This window comes from Polypterus senegalus, chromosome 5 (assembly GCF_016835505.1).
Source record: "Polypterus senegalus isolate Bchr_013 chromosome 5, ASM1683550v1, whole genome shotgun sequence".
In the NCBI taxonomy this organism is placed as follows: domain Eukaryota; kingdom Metazoa; phylum Chordata; class Cladistia; order Polypteriformes; family Polypteridae; genus Polypterus; species Polypterus senegalus.
Genome location: NC_053158.1, coordinates 46,844,175 through 46,860,759, shown reverse-complemented (window position 1 = coordinate 46,860,759; position 16,585 = coordinate 46,844,175). Strand labels below are relative to the sequence as shown.

General features: G+C 38.9%; 1 protein-coding gene across 1 annotated transcript in view; it reads right to left on the bottom strand.

The window, feature by feature from the left end:
• Nucleotides 1-213: 213 nt before the first annotated feature.
• The window catches only part of LOC120530251 (sodium/potassium-transporting ATPase subunit beta-1-interacting protein 3), a 609,068-nt gene continuing 592,696 nt past the window's right edge, over nt 214-16,585 (bottom strand). The window contains exon 6 of the mRNA XM_039754574.1: nt 214-826. The gene's annotated coding sequence lies outside the window, so the exon portion shown is untranslated. The remainder of the gene's footprint in view (nt 827-16,585) is intronic.

The window sequence follows — 16,585 nt, the reverse complement described above, 5'->3', positions numbered from 1 at the left end:
TGATTTTTTTTTCAGATCAAAGTACAATTCCTCTCACAAAAAGCACCACATTCTTTCTAAGAAACACACAAAATAGCACAGCTATATGTCTTTTACAGTATATTTACACGTGTATTAAATTGTGTGACTTTCCTCTTTAATTCACAGTTGAATGACAAGTAAAAAATAACATTGTACAGTTTTGTTTTTTTGCTATAAAAGAAGGCTTTAGCAATGGAGTTTCATTGAACTATCACAGTACACAAAATATAAGAGAGGCTAACATGATACTACAAATGTGACAAAATATGAGAAAAATGCAGAACGTAAACATGATATACAGTATGCGGCCTGGTCTGACGTTTAGTAAATTCCTGGGCCGTCTTTGTTTTCAAGGGTGTAGACGTGAACCCCTCCTGACCTGTACATTAGTGGCTCAGGTTACAATTCATTAATACAGAAATAAATACATAAATAAATACCAATCAGGCCAGGGCAGGTTTTCTTGTCTTAGTGGTAATTTTACAGAGAATAACAGTTCAGCTCCCTTTGTTCTCCCAGAAATTCCCAACGTAAGTTCTCATGCTATTAGATATCATGGACAGTATACCTTAACAACAAATACAAAAAGTGAAGCGCAGTTTAAACACTGTGATCTATTGAGAGCTTTCAGTATCGGGCAGCAGTCTAGGAACTCGGTCAAACTTGGAATGCCTGCAAGTGGATGCAAACGGTAGTCCAGGTATAGCACGGTCTTCCTGTTTCTTCTAGGAGTTGTGGAATATTTTTATTCTTTTCCTTGCTTTTTCTGTTTATAGTGATTTGCTTTATAGATATTCCATTTGACCTGTAAGAAAAAAAGTAAAAAAAAAAAATTACTCAGGAAAAAAATAGCATATTTTAAATTTCTTTCTGTCCGATTTGGCTGACCATTTAGTGGGTCAGGGTCAGGTTCATCATAGCGCATCTCTTCAGGTACAGGCGAGCAGGACGCCACATGGCTGCACAATGCAACACACTTTCTATGGACTATAGAGCAGAACATTAATAGGGTGGAAATGCATTCTATTTACATAAGCAAATCATTCTCTGAAGGCACCTTTATAGTGTAGCATCAGCGCCGAGCGACACAACGGATTGATCTCTTTTCTTTATATGGCTTTTTCAGGTGGCTCGCTATTTTTAAAAGAATTGCTTGCTTTTTGCCACAGTATTTGGAAAAAGCACCTACAAACTGTACGGAGCTGCCATTTTTGTAGGCTCTCCAGCTATAGATGATGTAATGCCCGCTCATTCTTTTGGTGATTCATCTCTGGCTGATGTAACATGTACAGCGTCATTGCAATAGCAATGTACATGCAGTTGACCGGAAAACCGGATGTTGCTGCGAATTGCACTTTGATGTTTTGCAGTTCAAGCACAATGTAAGGAAATCGTATATATCTGGATGACAAGCAAGTAATATCATCCTATACAGCTGGCTTGGCATGACTCAGTGATGACTGAGAAGTACCCGATCAGTCAGCAAGTTGAAAAGCTCCTGTAGTTAAAAGTCCAGAAATGGACAGAACTTGCAAAGGAGCAGGTAGAGCACAATTCCTCAAAGTCTGCCTTTGTAAAGGTGGTGCCAGTTCAGCACACGGAGGATAGCTCTTGGAAATTAAAATTGACTTACAAGTCAGTCATCATCTTCATCATCTTCAAATACGCACTCTATTCTAATTCTTTCATTTGCAATGTCTTCTAACAACGCTAAAGCAGCCATTGTAGTTGGAATAGTTTGGCCGTTGCATGCATCACAATATTGTTACAGAATGATTACAATCATAGTGAATAAAATTTGTAAATGTGGTGCAATTAATTTTGGTGTATTTGATAAATCCCGCTTCATTGGGAATATGAAAAAGAAAAGTAAATGACACAGAAACAGTAGCACTTGCTTTGACGCTGGGTGCCGCCAATTTGCAAAACCGAGTAGAAAAATGGCTATGCAAGGTAGGGGACTACTGTGAAAATGTGCGTGGCTTTTTTCCGAGTTTAGTTTTTATACATCTCAAAGTGTGCAAGGAAATGGTCGTACACACCATGAGGCCCCTGGTGACAAATTTACATTGCCATCACTATAGTTCGACTCGAGCAATAGCTCAGTTTCTGGGTGTTCTAAAACTTGCTTTATGACTTTGCATTAGGCATTGTTGTTTTGGTTGAAGGTTCCGCCCCACTCATGAATATTGATGAGTTACCATAGCGTTATCATAAAGTGGCAGAACACAAAGAAATATTCATGATTTTTTGCAGCTTGACGTAATTTCATTCACTTGATGGCAGCAGAATACTGTCAAACACTGTAAAAGCAGATCATTACCATCACCCTGAGTCTGACTCGGGCTTAACCGTAATTGCATAGAATTCTGAGGTAACACCAAGGAGGTTAAGGACTCTGTTGTATCTGTTACTTGTTCATCTGAATTACATAAGTGCATATTGATTTATTCTTATTTATTATTTGTGGTATTTTATTTATTAATTCATATGAATATTTATTTTCATTATTTTTCTTTCTACTTGCAATTTTATTTCTTTAACATCCTGTAAAGCAGTTTTGGGCTACATGTTTTGTATAAAAATGTCTTATAAAGATAAATGAGGTGGTTGTTGTTAACACTGGTATGTAGAAAGGGAAAGTAGTCCTGATTAATCACATTTTTCTTCCTTAGGAAAGACTAAAATAGATATGAGATGCATCATTTTCGCAAATGATTTTTTTCTCTCTAGCTTCAATCAAGGACTGCCATAATTTGTGGGATTTTTTAAATAAAATAATGGCAGTTACTTGTCTGGGCTTGCAGCTTTTTCACTTTGTTAAGATTTTACATCATGTCAGTGTTAATAGATTATTTTTCAAGTTTATGCATGTTGAGATTGCAAGATTTGTATAAAGCGTTAATTGATGTTTAAGACTTAGTCTAGTGGTCTGTAGTTGCCAAGGAAATTCTCAACAACAACCTTGAATTGCTTCCATGTGATTTCCTCCAGGGCCACTATCAGATCTTCAAACCACTTCTCACTGATGTCTCATTTGTAGATCAACAAAAACGCCTGACTTAATCCTGGCATCAGTTATCTGTGGAAATATCTGTCTCCAATATCAAAATCCTTCTCCTTCCTTGTTCACTGAAATTTTAAATAAAGAAGAGGCAATAATATCTTTGTTAGGTTGACAAGTGGTTTTGCTTCTCGCTTTTTGGTCTGCAACAAATGCTTACGGAGTGGAAAGTCCTTTTAGTGTAATGAGAATCTTTAGTGCGAGTGAAGTAACAGGACTTGGTATATCTGAGCTGCATTTCTACTAGCAGTGCCACTACTTTTACATCACCAAAGACGTTCCACACCTTGTTGTTGTACTGTACGTGTATACTTAGAATACAAGAGGAAATCACAAAAATAGGCAATTGCAATAAAATGGTATGTGATAGGAAAATGTAAAAATTTTTGTGATCAGCAGGCCAAACTCCATAAAAGTGTTCTAAAGTAAAATCTTTTATAATAAATAATATATTGCTTTTTGCTGCATGCAGCATCACAATTCCTCCATTCTGGCAGAGAAGCCTATAGTAGTTTGAAACGGCTCGTAATATGGAATTAGAAAAGTCCATTTTGTGTAGGTGTAGTAATTGTGGCCCAGAAACTGTGCAGGGCAGGCAAGCAAGGCTCAGACTATAATTTTGTCTCGCTGAGGGTCACATGGACATGGGAAATACATAATGCTAAAAAAATCAAGAATGATTCATTTAGTGCAACAAAACACACATTTCTTCTTTGCTTTCACGTAAAATCAGTACATGAATTTTAAATAACCACTACAAGCACTAAGCTGATAAAAATGGATGATTCATCAAGTAAGCACATGCACATGCTTGTTATTTATGATTATTGTTATTATTAATTATTTGTCAGACTCCATTATCTAATCAATATATGTAAAAGAAAGAACTTAAAATAAAGTTTTTTTTCTATGCATGACCTGCGTCCTTTCACTGATTAATCCTGGTCAATGAGGTGTATCACTCTGCCTGCTTCACACAGCTTGATCAGTGGTGACTTGGTCTTGGAGCGCAGAGGGTGGTAATCCACAAGAATCTTCAACATGCTAATGTGAATACCGTTTGTGGGGAAAAATTTTATTATGAGCATTTCAAAAATGATTTATGATTTAGTGCTGTTGTCTACATAGGGAATAAATGACTACTTTAATGTGTGATTCAGACAAGACTTAAGAAATTCATTCATTATTTTAAGGGGCAGCAGTTAGACTTAAAAGAGAAATCATTAACACAATAACATGTTGCCTCACACGTAGTGGTGATTTCAAGTCTTAGTGACATAAAACCAATCTAAAGATTTGGATCATTGAAAGGAACACCAATAAAAGTCACAGTGGTCTGTTAGGGCACTGGACCAAAACTGTCTGAGAAATCAATTAAAATTAAAAGGAAGTATAAAGCAGAAAATGCTGAATTAGGGAATGCTATATTTTAGGGTTATTGCCCTGGCTTAATTTTATTTCATGTTTGTTTGGTATTTGTGTTTCATACGTTTCCATCTTTTGCTAATTCTGTTCTAGGCTTATATTTATGTGAAATAAGGTTTTTCTTTAATAATGTTTTGTTATTTAAGTTGTAAGTATTATGTTTTTATGTTCTTTGCATTCATTCCATGTGTATTGTGGGTGAAACCCCAGGAGGCGGGGCCACCCTGATGTCACTGCTCAGGGACTGCCATCAACCTTTACATATTAGGCTGAGGAGAAATACTTCAGTGGTTCATTGATTGTCGAAGGGTGCTTTTTCTGTATTATCAGCAAAAGTATATTACATGCATTTTTTTTTACGCTGTGTGGTTCTGGTCTGGTAACATCACTTCTGGAGAGGCCCACCAAATCCACAAGCTAATTAAAAGGGCTGCTTAGTTATGAGACGCACACTGGAAACCCTGGAGGTCATAGAGAAGGAGAGAATTTAAACAAAAAAGAGTGCCATTATGAACAATGCTTCACATCCTCTCTCTGACACACTAATACTGAGGACTTGCAGCCAACAAATCATTCAGGAGAAGTGTGTCAAGAAACACTACAGGGGCTCTTCTATACCGACAGCAATAAATCTGCATACTGCCTCACTGGGACTGGCAAGTCAGATGTCTTTTTAAATTTCTGTTCCTTTTTAGTCATTCTGGTGTGTGTTCAGACCATTGTGTGTGTGTGTATATATATATATATATATATATAAATATATATATATATATATATATATATATATATATATATATATATATATATATATATATATATATAAAATGTGTGTTTATTTATTTAAAAAGCATCTGTAAATGGACAAATTTCTATCTATCTATCTATCTATCTATCTATCTATCTATCTATCTATCTATCTATCTATCTATCTATCTATCTGTTTTCCTAAATATTTGGTTTCTGTTTTTGGATTATGAGTTGTAGATTACAGTTTTGGACTGGTTGGCTTTTACCTCATTTTTGCCTTTTTGCTGTTTTTGTTCTTTTTTTTATTGAATTCAAATAAATTCCTGCATTTATAAATTTGAACTTTTAAATCCTGATCCCCATTATGGACCTGTGCAGTCTGAAGCTTGCCTATAGAGTTACAGATCAGGTTGCCTGGGGTGAGGCCTAACTTTAGGCAAGCCAGTGAAGTTCCTTGTCTGATTTTGGGGTCGTTTTGAGGTTTTTCACCCATTTCTTCATGTTTGTGACAATCAGACTGGTGGTGCAGTGCTACTGCCTGTGGGTTCCAGCATCCTGGGTTTGAATCCCATGTCTATTCTTTGTCTGTGTGAATTTTACATATTCTTCTGTACGGGTTTTTCTTCAGGTATTCCTGTTGTCTCAACACATTCAAAAGAGTTGTGTGTTCAGTTAAATGGCAATTCTAAGTTGGTTTCATGTGAGTGTGGCAGTGTGTGTTACAGTTAGGGCCATAAATATTTGGACACAGACAACTTTTTTCTAATTTTGGTTCTGTACATTACCACAATGAATTTTACATGAAACAACTCAGATGTAGTTGAAGTGCAGACTTTCAGCTTTAATTCAGTGGGTTGAATAAAAAGATTGCATAAAAATGTGAGGGAACTAAAGCATTTTTTAACACAATCCCTTTATTTCAGGGGCTCTACTTTTTGGTTAGTACATTAGAAAAATTATTGGTGTTTTGTTAAATTACGCACATTATACAACCCTTTTTTATTATGAAAAGGTTAAGTAAGTGTTGCTGTGGGAGGTTCGGAGCGCATTATGGGTATTTCCATTATTTCTTATGGGAAAAATAGTCTTGACTTACAACCAACTTGAGTTACAACCAGCCCTCGCGAATGAATTGAGTTCATAAGTCAAGGGTCCACTGTATATTGGACTTAGAAAGAGAGACCAAGCAGTGGATGACTGAGCTTATTAAGAAGAATTTTCACTACTATTGGATGACTGAGCTGTTGCAGATTTTCTTGTTAGGCTCATGTTTTATTTTTTGAATGTTTTTCTATATTTTACATTTTGTTCCTAATAAACTCTTCATTTATAATGATTCCAGTTTGGATTATCTATACAAGCCAGAAATGTTATGGTTTCTCTCCCTTGTAAGGCATTTTTCTTCAGTTTGGGACTCATTAAACTTGTAATGTCAGCTCCAGATTTTTAGGCATTGGTTGACTTTAGCCTGCAGACTGCAGTTTAGGACTGTCTGACTGACTTTAAGTAAGCCTCTTTTGGGAAGGCTGGTGGAGTTCCTGGCCTGTGGTTGTGGTTTCACACAGACCTCTCACCATGTTTGTGATTCCTGAATACAACAGTGTGGGTGTGAGAAGCACCGAGATGGTCTTCTAAAACTGGCTTCTGCCTTGCATCCAGTGTGCAAGTTTTCACAGTCCAACTTTCTATCACCCTGAATTGGATTAGGCAGGTTTGAGAAATTTATATAAGGTATATCACTGCCCTTTTATGCTACCATTTCAGGTTTCAACAGATTACATGTGTGTTTGTGGTGTATGGTATGTGATGTGTGTTGTTTGTAGCACATGCACATTTGATTCTGAGAGGACGCAAAAACCAGGAAATGTACAGAAAGCTTTTAGGAAGAGTGTGTTAATGTGCACTAACATCAAAATGACATTGTATTGTCTTCATGCGTGGGGTCAGATCAGCATACATGGAAAGTACAAACTGGTCCTATCAAAGTGTTTTTGAAAATGCACTGCAATGTCCTGTTATGTCATTTTCTAATCCAGACCAGAAGCCTATCCCAGATAGCATAGGGTGAAAGGCAGGGACAAATCATGGACAGGGTGCCAGTCCATAGCTTGGAGAACACACACACACACACACACACACACACACACACTAGGGCCAATTTAGCTGCACTTTAATGGATGTTTGTAATTAAAATCTAAATTGAATTCCACTCTTTCCACTAATCAGAGCAAGTATCCTGAGGCTGTTCACATCATTTCTGGGGACTTTAATCATGCAGATCTGAAAGCAGTTCTCCCCAAATTCCATCAACACATAAAGCTTGCAACCAGGGGAGTAAAAACACTGGACAAGCTGTACATAAAAATCAGACAGGCCAATAGGGCCCCCTAGCACACCTTGGCCAGTCTGATCACACTTCCTTGCTTCTGATCCCTGCATATACCCCCCTCAGGAAACAAGCTCCCACTATGACCAAGACTGTTGCCATATGGCCCGAGGAGGCCTCCCAACAGTTGCAGGACTGTTTGCAGAGAACCGATTGAGAGGTTTTTAATCACCAAGACTTGGAGAACCATAATACAGCAGTCCTGGATTACATCAGGTTCTGCACAGACAACGTCACCAGGGACAGACACATAAAGATTTATCCTAAAAGGAAGCCCTGGATGACAAGGAATGTCCAGAGTCTGCTGAATGCTAGGAATACTGCTTTCAGGTCTGGGGATGAGGCTCTTTACAGTGTAGCCAGAGCGAACCTGAAGAGAGGCATCCGAGAGGCCAAGGCAGCGTACAGAAGGAGGATAGAGGACCATCTGAGGAGCAACAACACCAGGCAGGTGTGGCAGGGTGTCCAGCACATCACCAGCTACAAATCCAGCAACTCCTCGGCCGCTGAGGGAGACGCTTCTCTGGCAAAGGAGCTGAACATCTTCTTTGCCCGTTTTGAGGCGACACCAACAGCAGCTTCATCACAGCCACCTGTTTACAACAGCAACATACTCATGGTGGAAGAGTGTGAGGTGAGGTGAGGCGGGTGATGTGGAAGGTGAACCTGAGGAAGGCTGCAGGACCCAACGATGTGGCTGGACAGGTGCTGAAAGACTGTGTAGATCAACTGGCTAGAATCTTCACTAGGATTTTCAACCAGTCCCTGTCCCAGGTCACTGTCCCATTGTGCCTCAAGTCCTCAATCATTGTTCCGATGCAGAAAAAATCCATCACGAACAGTCTGAATGATTTCCGCCCAGTGGCACTCACATCTGTCATCATGAAGTGCTTTGAGAAACTAGTGCAGAGTCATATCATCACCTGCCTGCCAGCAGACCTGGACCCATTTCAATTTGCTTACAAAACAAAGAGATCCACGGAGGACGCTGTGGCCACAGCCCTTCATGCTGCCCTGACCCACTTGGAGCAGCAGGGGAGTTACGCCAGACTGCTCTTTGTAGACTTCAGCTCGGCGTATAGATGGATAGATAGATAGACACTTTATTAATCCCAATGGGAACTTCACATACTCCAGCAGCAAAATACTGATAAAAAAAACAATATTAGAGTGATAAAAATGCAGGTATAACAGACATTAACTTTGAATAATGTTAACGTTTACCCCCCCGGGTGGAACTGGAGAGTTGCATAGTGTGGGGGAGGAACGATCTCCTCAGTCTGTCAGTGGAGCAGGACAGTGACAAAAGTCTGTTGATGAAGCTGCTCTTCTGTCTGGAGATGACACTGTTCAGTGGATGCAGTGGATTCTCCATGATTGACAGGAGCCTGCTCAGTGCCCATCGCTCTACAATGGATGTCAAACTGTCCAGCTCCGTGCCTACAATAGAGCCTGCCTTTATCACCAGTTTGTCCAGGCATGAGGCGTCGCTCTTCTTTATGCTGCCTCCCCAGCACACCACCGCGTAGAAGAGGGCGCTCGCCACAACCGTCTGATAGAACATTTGCAGCATCTAATTGCAGATGTTGAAGGACACCAGTCTTCTAAGGAAGTATAGTCGGCTCTGTCCTTTCTTGAACAGAGCATCAGTATTGGCAGTCCAGTCCAATTTATCATTTAACACCATCCTCCCACAACGACTGGTGTCCAAACTGGCAGATCTGGGACTTCCATCACTCTCCTGCAGTTGGATACTGGACTTCCTGTCTGGTCACTTCCAGAGGGTCAGGTTGGGTCTCCACACATCCACTGCTCTTAGCCTCAACACTGGGACGCCCAGGGTTGTGTGCTCAGCCTGCTCCTCTACACCATCTACACATATGACTGTGTCCCCACTCACCATAGCAATAAGATCATAAATTTCGCAGATGACATGATGGTTATTGGACACATCTCGGGTAAGGAGGGTGAGCTGGCATACAGGGACGAGGTAGAGCGGCTGTCAGAGTGGTGCACAGTCAATAACCTGCTCAACACCACAAAAACGAAGGAGCTTGTTGTTGACTTTAGATAAAACAAAACTGACATCCAGCCACTCATCATTGGCGGGGCCTGTGTGGAATGGGTCCCGGTGTTCAGGTTTCGGGGCTTTGAGCTGGAGGATGATCTGACCTCGAGCGCCAACACCAAGGAGCTGCTGAAGAAGGCGCAGCAGAGACTGTATTCTCTGAGAATCCTCAGAAAGAACCATCTCCTCAAATATCTGCTCCTTGCCTTTTATCACTGTTCCATCGAGAGTGTGCTCACGTACGGACTGTGTGTGGTATGGCAGCTGCACTTCCTCAAGAAGGAAAGCGCTCCACAGGGTCATCAGGACAGCGGAGGGAACAACTGGTTGTATCTTCCCCACTCTAGGACAAATCTGCACCTCCCGATGCCGCAGAAAAGTAATAGACATTTCACAGGATTCATCACATCCCGGTCATTGCCTCTTCCAGCTTTTGCCATCGGGCAAGACATACAGAGCAATGAAAACCAGGACAAACCGCCTTAAAAACAGCTTTCATCCAAAAGCAATCATGGCTCCATATCATTCTCTCCCAATGTGTAATATAGACCTTAAGTCAACAAGTGCAATTTGTATATTTTGTAAAGTACTTTCATTACTATTAGTTTATTATTATTTTCTCTCTTCTTGTCTTTTTAACTCTTATGCCTCACACTGAGTCGACTGCACCTTCAATTTCGTTGTTCCTTTGTAAATGTGGCAATGGCAATAAAGATCTATCTATCTATCTATCTAATCAATGTACTTCTTTTATTTTTTGCTTTCATTTAAACAGGTAACTTTATATCTACCTCATCTACCTCCACCAATCTTACATGAATCTTTTCTTTCACCCAGCTTTTTCATTTTAGGACATGGGGCCTATTCTGGCAGCATCGATGCCAGGCTTGAAAAAGCCCTGAATGATCACAAGGTGCACTGACATTAAGCCATCATAGATTAGCCAGAGAGTGGAATTGTGAGAAGCTGCCGTAGAAAAGCCACACAAACATCGGGAAACTGTGCATGTGTAAGCCAGTAACACTAACCAGTGTGCCATTGTGCTGACACAACAGGAAAAATGAGCAAAAGTTTAAAATGAGTGGCCACATACAGCAGAAAGCTTAGAAAACACATACTAATATCCTATTAAAACCTTATAAAAGCTTTGCAACGATGACTTTTATTATTCATTACTATTAATATTAACATCATTGGATTGTTTCCCCTACAGAATATGGTGATTTTACTTTTAAGATAACAGTTCAGCACAGACTAAAGAAGAAGAAAAAAAAATGTTGTAAAAGCTTTGACTGTTCGATTTTTTTTCAGCTCCAGATGGAAGAGGGTTGCACTTTATAAGTAAGGAATCAATAAAACACTTAGCATTATGAGCGGACATAAAATGTACAATTATAATCACGCTCAAATCCTATGTGCAGATGGCAGAAATATAATGTTCGGAATAAAGGGTAGGAAGACTGGCTGAAAGGTATGCAGAGTGCACAATCTCAGCACAATTCAAGACGCCACCAACACAAATTGCTTTGGAAATGCAGGCTTTCTGGAACATTCCACTTTTTATTACCAAATAAAATTAAATGCATGTCTGCACAATTGCATCTTTAACAGAAATGTTTTCCATTATTGCAAAAAAATAATAACAAGTCTTTCCAATATGAGAAAAATCATTTGACATTATATAAAAAAATAATGAAAACCTGGAATTTTAAATTTCAGTGTTTACTCTTTCTGAGTTTTAGGAGTAATATTGAACATAATCTTAGAGATACTACACAGTAGATATTAAAAATATTAAAAATAGGGGTAGAAATGGTTGTGTAAATCATATAGCAAATTTACTAAAACAAACCAGAATAAATTGAATTCCTTCATTCACATTTGTAGGCAGGTTCTGTAGACTCCTGCAGCTTGTATATGAATTGATAATCCTGCATAAGCTTTTATTTTTATTACAATATTTCATTAAACTGCATCTATATCGATGACCGGCTGCCCTTCACAGAAAATGATGCAACTGCCATTTTGAACAACATCCGCAAGATCAGGCCGTATCTGATGGAGTATGCAGCCCAACTCCCAGTCCAGGCTTTGGTCTTGTAACGTCTGGACTACGGCAAGTCTTTGCTGGCAAGAGTATCAGCACATGTCACCAGAGCACTGCAGATGGTTCAAAATACAGAAGCACATCTGGTGTTCAACCAGCTGAGACAAACACATACCTGTCTGCCTCTACACTGGCTGCCTGGCTCACTACACTGGCTCCCTGCAGCAGGACGTACAGTATTAACGTTCAAATCCTTGATGCTTGCCTACAGAATAGTTAATGGGTCAGCATCTATCTATCTATCTATCTATCTATCTATCTATCTATCTATCTATCTATCTATCTATCTATCTATCTATCTATCTAGTCAGTCAGTCATTTTCCAACCCGCTACATCCTAACACAGGATCACGGGGGTCTGCTGGAGCCAATCCCAGCCAGCACAGGGTGCAAGGCAGGAACAAACCCCAGGCAGGGCGCCAGCCCACCGCAGGATCTATCTATCTATCTATCTATATATATATTTATTTAGAGAGTGAGAGAGCACTTTTGAGGTCCTGTGCTCCTTCTTGCCCAGTCAGGCCTGCTGATGAATGGCATTTGGTGATACCACCTCTGTAAGGCATCAAATCTCTTTTCATGTTGTGTCACTCCTAGCCAGTGGAATGGGCTGCTCACCTCCATTCTACTTCCTCATTGTGTTTAAGAGGCATTAGAAAACTCTCTTGTTTTGTACATTTCTTTTTAATTGGTAATGACTTTCATAGGTTCTTGTAACTAAGGAAGTGTATGTGGCGTGCATTTTGTTTTGAGCTCTTCACTTGTAATGATCAGTTTTGTAACCTTATCTTGTAACACTTGTCCTTAAGCAGTTCCCCGGCTGATGTTTACTTGATTATGTTGACCTCTTTTGTAAGTTAAATGTAAATGTGAATCTATTGTCTATAATCAGCACACAAACACCTCTGCAGCAGGAGCTTTGATGTCAAAAGGTTAAAGAACCAGCAAAATGCTTACTCGGCTCAAACTCTTGTTATTAGATATGAACATGGTAGTTGAACCTAATTATTTAAGACTGCGTATTGAAATTTTGGGAAAAAAAAAATGTATGTGAAATGTGTCAACATTTTTCAACAGTAGTCTAAAATGATATTTTTATTATGTAGTTCATACAAACACATTTACAGTCAGGTATAATAACAGTTAATGGAGCTGAATTGAATAATAAATCTTTTTGTAACACCCTTACAACTCACTGGACACACCACATGTTCTTCCTCCTCATCTTTCGTCTGCTCTCATTAGGGGTCGCCACCATGGATCATCTTCTTCCATATCTTCCTGTCCTCTGCATCTTGTTCTGCTACACCTACCACCTGCATGTCCTCTCTCACCACATCCATAAACCTTCTCTTAGGCCTTCCTCTTTATCTCTTACCTGGCAGCTCTATCTTTAACATCCTTTTCCCAGTATACCCAGCATCTCTCCTCTGCTCATGTCCAAACCAAAGCAATCTCGCCTCTCTGACTTTTTTTTTATTATACTTTATTAATCCCAAAGGAAATGACTTGGTTTTTTGCATACCCCTTGGGGTCAGAGCACAGGGTCAGCCACTTTTCACAGGATACAGCGCCCCTGGAGCAATTGAAGGTTAAGGGCTTTGCTCAAGGGCTCAGCAGAGTGACATCTTTGTCTCCCAACCTTCCATCCTGAGCCTACCCTCTAATGTACTCATTTCTACTCCTGTCCATTCTCATTACACCCAATGCAAATCTTAACATCTTTAACTCTGCCACCTCCAGCTCTCTCTCCTGTCCTTTCAATTGTGCCACTGTCTCTAACCCATATAACATTGCTTGTCTCACTACCATCTTTTAACAACAACAGCAACATTTATTTATATAGAATATTTTCATACAAATGGTTTCACTCAAAGTGCTTTACAAGAAGAAGAAAGAAAAGTTTATATTAAAGAAAAATAAGATTAGGCAATACTAAGTAACAAAGAATAAAGTAAGGTCAGATGGCCAGGAGGACAGAAAACAACAAAACAAAAATTCCAGACGCACTATAGAAAAAAAACCAAAATCTGTAAGGGTTCCAAGGCCAAAAGACCAACCTTCTTCCACTGGGCTTTCTACCTAACATAAATGATCTAAATCAGTCTTTATGGTTTTCAGGCTTCACGTGAAAGAATTTGATGATGATGGCCATATGGACATCTGGGGTAATGCCTTCAATCTATCAATGTAAAGATGGCATGGTGCTTTGATCAGGTGGTGGTGGCGCAGATCACCATCACAGAAAAAACAGGAAAAAGAACAGCAGAGAATAGTAGGGATCAGTACGTAATTACTGAGCCTTGATGAATATCATAATTCAATGCAGATATAGTTTAAAAGGGATGCATTAAAACATAGCTACGAGAAAGCCATGTTAAAATACGCCACCATTTTACCCTGGCGAATTTCTATCAGTAAACTATTCCAGATTTTAGGGGCATAAAAGCAGAAGGCCGCCTCACTACTTCTTTTTAGTTTAGCTCTTGGAATAATAAGCAGACACTCATCTGAAGATCTAAGGTTATGATTTAGAGTGTAAGGTGACAGACATTCCAAAATATAGGATTATTTAAGGCTTTGTAAACCATAAGCAGTATTTCAAAGTCAATTCTAAATGACATGGGTAACCAATGTAAAGAAATGAAAACTGGAGAGATGTGCTCAGATTTTCTTTTCCTAGTTGAGATTCTTGCAGCTGCATTCTGCACAAGTTGCAACTGATTGATGTCTTTTTTTGGGTGGTCCTGAGAGGAGTGCATTACAGTAATCTAGTCGACTAAAAACAAAAGTGTGGAGTAATTTTTCAGCATCTTGCAAAGTCATAAGGGATCTAACTTTTGATATATTCCTTAAGCGAAAAAAATGCTGTCCTGGTAATCTGATTAATTTGTGATTTAAAATTCAGGTCAGAGTCAATAATTACCCCTAAATTCTTTACCGATGTCTTGATCTTTAATCCTAATGGATCAAGTTTATTTCTAATACCCTCACTATATCAATTTTTGCCAATAACTAAGATTTCTATTTTTCTCCTTATTTTGTTTGTGAAAATTACAACTCATTCACTCAGAAACACAAGCAACAGACTGAATCAGTGAACCAAGAGAGTTGGGATCATCAGGCGCTATTGATAAATACAGTTGCATATCATCATCATAGCTGTGGTAGCTCACGCTATGCCTTGAGATAATCTGGCCTAATGGAAGCATATAGATCTAAAAGAGCACTGGACCCAGGATAGATCCTTGTGGAACACCATACAGAATATCATGTGTCTTTGAAGTATAATTACTACAACTAACAAAGAATTTTCTACCTGTAAAGTAAGACTCAAACCAATTTTAGACACTGCCAGAGAGGCCCACCCACTGACTAAGGCTATTTATAAGAATATTGTGATCAATATTTGGTATCAAATGTGGCCCTCAGATCTAAGAGGATGAGAACAGATGAACTGCCTCTGTCTGCATTAACCCGCAAGTCATTTACTACTTTAACCAGTGCAGTTTCTGTACTGTGATTTGTTCTAAAAACTGACTGAAACTTGTCCAGAACAGCATGTTTATTCAGTGATCATTTAGCTGTGTAATGACTGCCTTTTCTAGAATTTTACTTAAGAAAGGCAGGTTAGAAATAGGCCTAAAATTGTCAAAAACAGTGGAGATTATTTTTTTTTTTGAGCTGGGGTTTAACAACAGCAATCTTGAGACAGTCTGTAGTTTTTTGGAGGCATTCCATTGAGTGACCTGGGCTTAGCAAACAACCAATAGTAGAGAATAAAACTCTTGGATTACAAGCATTATTATTTATAATTTTAGAAATGTAGCACCGCCTCTCCAGACGGGCTATCAAAAGCCTTCAATATTTCATAATGAACTATCAATTTAGTTTTTCTCCATTTACGTTCATCTCTCCGGCATGTTTTCTTTAATTAGACACACTTTGGGTCTTATAATAGGTGGTATAATAGTACTGGAGGATTTTTTTTCAGGAGGCAGCTATTACTTCAGCATTAAAATTCTCCACCTTACTATTAACATTATTATTATTATTGTAGTAAACACTAAAAATGGACTGGTTGTTTAGTATTTTTTAACATACACTTCTCATTTGTTTTAACTATCAATATTTCTACATTAAATTATATGAAAAAATGGTCTGATAAAAAGATATCCACAATCTGCCTCACATCAACTTTTGATCCTTTAGTAATCACTAAATCCAGCGTTATGTCCCTCCCTATGTGTGGGGTGGCTCTGATCAAAAGAGTGCGGGAGGTTTGTGAATTCTTTGGCGTATTAAAATTAAAGTCGCCAACAGTTAGGAACTTGTCATAGTTAGTTATTATAATTGAAACTAAGTCTGAGAATTCCTCATTGAAAGACGCATTATATTTAGGAAGTCTATACACGGACAATGCTAGAGGCTGAGAAACTCCTTGAAAAACAATGGCAAGATACTCAAAAGACGTGGGCATACCAAAGCCGACATCTTTACACTTTAACTGGCTCAAGTAAATACTCTATCGCCTTTTTCACCTTGGTGAACCTAATAAGTAAAGCTTTAAGCTGTAGTCCTTCCCTTTCACTCTTGCTGGTACGTGTCTATCACAATTCACTCCTGACACTCTCCTCCACCCACTCCACCCTGCTTACACTCTCTTCTTTACCGCTCTTTCACACTTCCATACACCATATGTTCATCTTTTGTAAAATAAACTTTATTTCTTTAGATAAATATTATAATCATCTATGTTTGTCAACT